Source organism: Panthera onca, chromosome A3, assembly GCF_046562875.1.
Source record: "Panthera onca isolate mPanOnc1 chromosome A3, mPanOnc1 haplotype 2, whole genome shotgun sequence".
Lineage (NCBI taxonomy): Eukaryota > Metazoa > Chordata > Mammalia > Carnivora > Felidae > Panthera > Panthera onca.
The window spans coordinates 125677483-125683482 of record NC_138341.1 but is presented as its reverse complement, the minus strand read 5'-3'; the positions used below and the strand labels follow the sequence as shown (position 1 = coordinate 125683482).

The window sequence follows — 6000 nt, the reverse complement described above, 5'->3', positions numbered from 1 at the left end:
GGATAAGGGCGCGGGTTTCTTGGTCAGAATGAAGTGCTCCGAGAAAAGGCATCTGAATGTTAAAGAGCTGTTTCCAGAAGCTCTTTGAATTTGCCCGTGCCCTGGTCACGTATTCATTAGCGAGTCAAATCCAGGACAGCAGCGGGGATGAAAGTGAATTCTTGTATTTATTATATGCCTGCAAGCCAAGGGCAGGTGGCGGGTCTGCATTATAGCAGACTGATACAGGAGCCTCAGTTTGAACTCAGACGAGTTTAAATTCTAGCTCGGCCACTGAGTCTCCATGGGCAACATGATGAGCCTCTAAGACTCAGTTTCCCCATCCTAAAATGAACTCATTCCTAAAACCTGCCTCAAGGTTGCTCGGCGGATTGAATAAGAGAGCGTCTGTGAAGCACTCATCATGGGTCCTCACTGAGTAACTGGGAAATGTTAATTACCTTTATCACCGTTCTTTTCATTAAGAATATTATTTATTTCCGAAGACCCCCTGTAAATTTGGTATTAATCCCATTTTAACCAAGAAGAAAACCAAGGCTCTGGAGGTGAAGCCTCATGGACAGTAACTGAGGGAGCTGGGATGCACATCTCAGTTTTATTTCTAAATCCCATGCCGGGGTTCGTCCAGAGTGGCAAGCCCCCAAGCGCCACGAGGAACAACCTGGAGTGGACCAGGCTGACTTCTCTAGAGTTCTTGGGGATTTCTTGGCATCTGTTCAGAACCCTCGGGTTACTGCGTAATGGAGGCTTCTAGACGTGAAGGGGCTTGAAGCCCCTTGAGGGCCTGTTAAAACCCAAGAGCTGTCTGGGCCCCACCTCCAGAGTCTCTGGTTCAGAAGGGCCCCCAAATCGGCATTTCTATCAAGTTCCCCAGTGATGCTAATACTGCTGGTCTGGGAGCCACGAAAGTTGTACGGGGGTGGTGAAGGCCAAGAGAGAGTTGGGACCTGGGCTGGAGATGCCAGTTATTTGAATTTACCCCCTCCAGCCAGGTTCCTATTTCCTTGGATCACACAGCTCTTGTGAGGAAAGAAGGTGGGGCCACCAGAAGCAGGACTCCCACCTGGGAGGGGAGATCCCCATCCTACCCGGATACAGCTCACCTCCGATGCGGGGCACAGATCCCAGGAACAAGCACGTTCTATCTTGACTTCCTCTGGGGCAATTCCTGATCCTTCCGCCCTGAATAGCATCACCACACCAGAGGTTGTCGAGAGCCGTCAATCGGTGAAGATGTGAGCCAACTTTCAAAAGAGAGAGGTCAGCTGAGCTGAGGGTGCTGGGCAAGAGGCAGGCTCCCTGGGATGAGGAAATCCTGTGGATGGTTGGTGAGGCTGTGGTCTGGGAGGAAGGTGGGGGAGACACTCTCTCCACTCCTCCCGGAGACTCCTCCCCGCAATTTTTATTCTCCAGTCCCTCTTCTGGGATCTACACAGCCCACAGACCCCGGCCATCACCTCACCTGGAATTTAGAGATATGCTACCCACCCCTCATTCCTGCCCTTGTAGGAGTACAGAAAGGGGGTCTTCAGGGGTTCTATAATCCTGCCTCATTTTAGAAGTGAACAGTATTAACTCTGAGCGAGTCATTAGCATAGGGTTAAGTTCAAGGTTTCTGGAGACTACCAGGGTTCAAAGCGTGGCTCTACCATTTCCCTCAATTTCCTCATCTGTAAACTGGGAGTAATAATACTACCTACATTCTGCTTTATTTTAAGGAATAGATGAGGTAATATATGTGAAGGACTTAGAATAGTGCCTGTTACACAGGAAGCACTACCCAAGTATTTTCAGTATCATCAATATTATTATAATCTCAGTTTACATTATTTGTTAGTCCCAGCACCTAAAGGAGCATGGGGGCCCCCTGACTCCCAAGTCCTGTCCTGCCTACTGTGTCTCAGTTAAAGCAAAATTAGTTTCTTAACAAAAAATCCTTTGGAGGGGCACCTGGGTGGCTCAGTCAGTTGAGCGTCCAACTCTTGATTTAGGCTCAAGTCGTGAACTCACAGTTGTGGGATCCAGCCCCATGTCCCGCTGAGCATGGAACCTGCTTGGGATTCTCTCCCTCGCGGCCCCTCCCCACCCACGTGCATGCTCTCTCTTTCTCATTAAATAAATACACATTAAAAAAAATCCTCTGGAGACACTGAAACCAAAGGAGAATAAATCCCTTTTAGAAAAAATGGACTCCCTTGAAGCACACCTGTCCCTCTTGTCAGAGGTTCCTATTAATTCTTTAACTTGAAGGAGTTGAAAATACAAGTAGGAGAGTAAATGAGCAGATCTCTGTCAGGTTTCTGTTGTTTGCTGCGTCCTTTTTTACACTTCTTCCGGTGGAAATATTCAAGACATACGGAAGTAAAGAAAATAGTGTAATGACTGCCATATATTTGTCACAGCTTCAGCCATTATCAACATATGATCATTCTGTTTCATCTGTCCCTGCCCCAGTTGCACACATGTATGTGTTCTCCCTTCCACTTTCTGTGACCAGATTACTGTAAAGGAGGTCCCAGACAGCAAAGACTTCAGAATGTGCCATGTTTAATAATGGCCAGAGACACGGCTGTCATCCTTGCTAAGATTTGTTTAACCCGGTCTTTGTCTGGTTTCATATTTGTCTGTTATAAATCAAAGAAAGCTGTAAGAAACCAATTGTAAGAAACCAATAAGATAAAAATATTTACTCTCCCTGGTGAAAAGTATGCTTCTCTTGGCTCCCCGCGGTTACACCAGGGTCACGAGAGTCCCCTCGGCACACCTGCCCCCTCTGAAGGGTCAGAGACTTTCTCCCACCACGTGGCTGTTTGCCAGCTACGACGTGTGGATTTCTAGGCAAGTGCTGTGAGGACTGTCGGGACCGACCGCTTTTCTCGTGATTTCTCTGCTGCTTCCGCTTCCTCCAGCTCTGCCCCCACACTTCTTGAAATTTTTCCTGGAGCAGGAGAAAATGAACACATCCCAGGTGAGTCGTTTACCTATTACTCAAAATTTTCAAAGAAATCTAAGAATTAATTTTACATGTTTAGTAACCGTGCTTTCTTTCTTTTTTAATGGGGATTTGAGAGACAGATCATGCGAGCGAGTTGGGGAGGGGCAGAGAGACAGGAGAGAGAGAATCCCAAGCAGGCTCCACACTGTCAGCACAGAGCCTGATGCAGGACTCGATCCTACAACCATGAGATCATGACCCGAGCCAAAATCAAGAGTTGGATGCTTAACCGACTGAGCCACCCAGGCGCCCCAATAATTATTGCAATTCTAGTATACGTTTTCTTGTTATTTTTGTGGTCCCAAGTTTGAAGATAAAGAGATGAAGTTATAATAGTTATAATGTTATCTACAATTTAGGATGGCTTATAATATTCCAGTCACTGTTGGGGCATCAGGGTGGCTCAGTCAGTTGAGCGTCCAACTCTTGGTTTCAGCTCAGGTCATGATCTCACAGGTTCATAGGATCAAGCCCCACATCGGGCTCTGCACTGACAGTGTGGAGCCTGCTTAGGTTTTTCTCTCTCTCCCTCTCTCTCTGCCCCTCCCAGGCTCACACATTCTCTCTTTCAGAATAAATAAATAAACATGAAAAAAAACTTAACAAAAAAAATATTCCAGTCTCTATTAAATTCCTTACCTGGCTTGGCTCTTGGAATTACAACAACAACGTTAAAAGGTAGGTACTTTTATTATGCCCTTTTTACTGAAAGTTTAAATAAAAGATTTAAGTGCCTGTAGCTGGTATGGTTCTAAGGATACATCATTAGAAATTTGGCCAGATAGGGGGCAGCTGGCTGACTCAGTTGGTGGAAGATGCACCTCTTGATCTCAGGGTCGTGAGTTCAAGCCCCACATTGGGTGTAGCGATTACTAAAAATAAATAAAAGGAATTTGGCTAGATAGATCAAGTTTGTCCTAGAGCCCAAATCCACAAGCTTCCCACCCATTCAGGAGAGGAAGATGCACCTCTTGATCTCAGGGTCTTGAGTTCAAGCCCCACATTGGGTGTAGCGATTACTAAAAATAAATAAAAGGAATTTGGCTAGATAGATCAAGTTTATCCTAGAGCCCAAATCCACAAGCTTTCCACCCATTCCAGGGAGGAAGATACCATCTGTTTCCATCCCACCCTGTCCAAAAACTTGGAATGGGACATCTCTTAGGCGTGGCGTTGCCAGATAAGACACGGGGCATGTAAAGGGACACACTTATAATAAAGTAAAGTATGCATGGGATATACTTATACTAAAAATCTATTTGGTGTTTAACTGAGTGCCCTGTGTTTTTATTTACTAAATCTGGGAACGATACTTCTGTAGAAAGAGGGTGTGACGTACCCTTTGCTGACCCTTAGCTCTGACAGTCCTAGCCCATCCAGAGGACCAGTCAGTCTCTATTTTCAGTGGCTGATTTTATCACCATATTCCAGGTGGCCTGTTGCTGGACGGGACCAGCCTGCCTCAGTTTCTCCGTCAATCACTGTGGCCGTCCCTCTCCCAAAGTTTCAAGAATTCTTGGGCTTCACACCCACAATGTGTAGCCTTGTCCAAAGATGAAAATTTTGCCTACTTACACTTTATAGATATTTTTTAAAGTTTCTTTTGAGTATCTTTTTTTTTTTTTTTTAATTTTTAACATGTATTTTTCAGAGAGAGAGACAGAGTGTGAGGGAGGGAGGCACAGAATCAGAAGCAGGCTCCAGGCTCTGAGCTGTCAGCACAGAGCCTGACGCGAGGCTCGAACCCATGAACCATGAGATCAAGACCCGAGCTGAAGTCGGTCGCTTAACCGACTGAGCCACCCGGGCGCCCCTCCTTTTGGGTAATCACCTGCCTCTTCCCTTGCACAGTCGGTAAGTCTCCCTCACTTCACTGGCTTCATCAGGAAGCGGTTCTTCCTGCCTGTTCTTCTTCTGTCTGTTCACCACACTGTCCCAGTAGTTGTCTTCCTTCTCCGACTGCTGAGTCCTCATGGAAGGCTCTGGAGTGTTTTGCACAACGGCTGTGTGGTGATACGCCTGCTGAGTCTGAATATGAGAAAGTACCTTTATTCCGCCCTGTTACATGAGTGACCGGCTACAGAACCGGGGTTCGGACTCCCTTCTCCTTCAGGGTGTTCTGGGAAAGCAGGGTCTCCCTTACCTCCCAGCGTCTGGACAGGCTGAGAAGTCGTGTGCAAGTTTGGTCCTCACGCCCGTGCAGGCGACCCGTTCTGTTTTCTCTTCTTGCAAGTTTTTCTTTCTTGGAGGGGTTTGAGCTCTTTCGCCAGGATGCCCACTTGCCGACCGGATGGTTCCTGCCCGTGAAGACCCGTGTGCACCCGGACACTTTCGGGTTTGGGGGTTATTTCCCTCCCTTCCTCCTCTTCATTCTCACCACCCAGACCTCCTGCGAGGCTGTGGGTGCCTCTCCCCTGCGGTTCGTCTGGGCTCCTTTACTTTTCTGTCACCTTTTCCATTTTCCTGGGCTTTTGTTCTGTGCATTGAAAGATCAGCTCATTTTTGTCACCCGTGCCATTTTGTTTTCAAGCCTTTAGAGAGTTTTAGGGTTGGCTTTTCCCCCCGCCAAGGGGACACCAAAATACTTACTATCTGGGGAGGCGCCTGGGTGGCTCAGTCGGTTAAGTAAGTGTCTGACTCTTGGTTTCGGCCCAGGTCATGATCTCATGGTTTCATGAGTCCGAGCCCTGTGTGGGGCTCTGTGCTGACCGTGCAGAGCCTACTTGGGATTCTCTCTCTCTCTCTCTCTCTCTCTCTCTGCTCCTCCCCTGTTCATGCTGTCTCTGTCTAAATAAATAAATAAATAAATCTTTAAAAAAAGATATATTCACTATCTGGGTCCCCCCCCCCTTTTTTTTCGCCCATAGTCCACTTTTCTCATTTTTTTAAAATTTAAATTCAAGTTAGTTAACATATAGTGTAATAATAATTTCAGAAATAGAATTTAGTGATTCCTCACTTACATATAACACCCAGTGCTCATCCCAGCAAGTGGCCTCCTTAAA

General features: G+C 46.7%; 1 long non-coding RNA gene across 1 annotated transcript in view; it reads left to right on the top strand.

Annotated features, from left to right (window-relative positions):
- Positions 1-729: 729 nt before the first annotated feature.
- The window catches only part of LOC144615871 (uncharacterized), a 33364-nt gene continuing 28093 nt past the window's right edge, over positions 730-6000 (top strand). Inside the window, exon 1 of the long non-coding RNA XR_013554502.2 lies at positions 730-2968. This is a non-coding gene — a long non-coding RNA (uncharacterized LOC144615871). The remainder of the gene's footprint in view (positions 2969-6000) is intronic.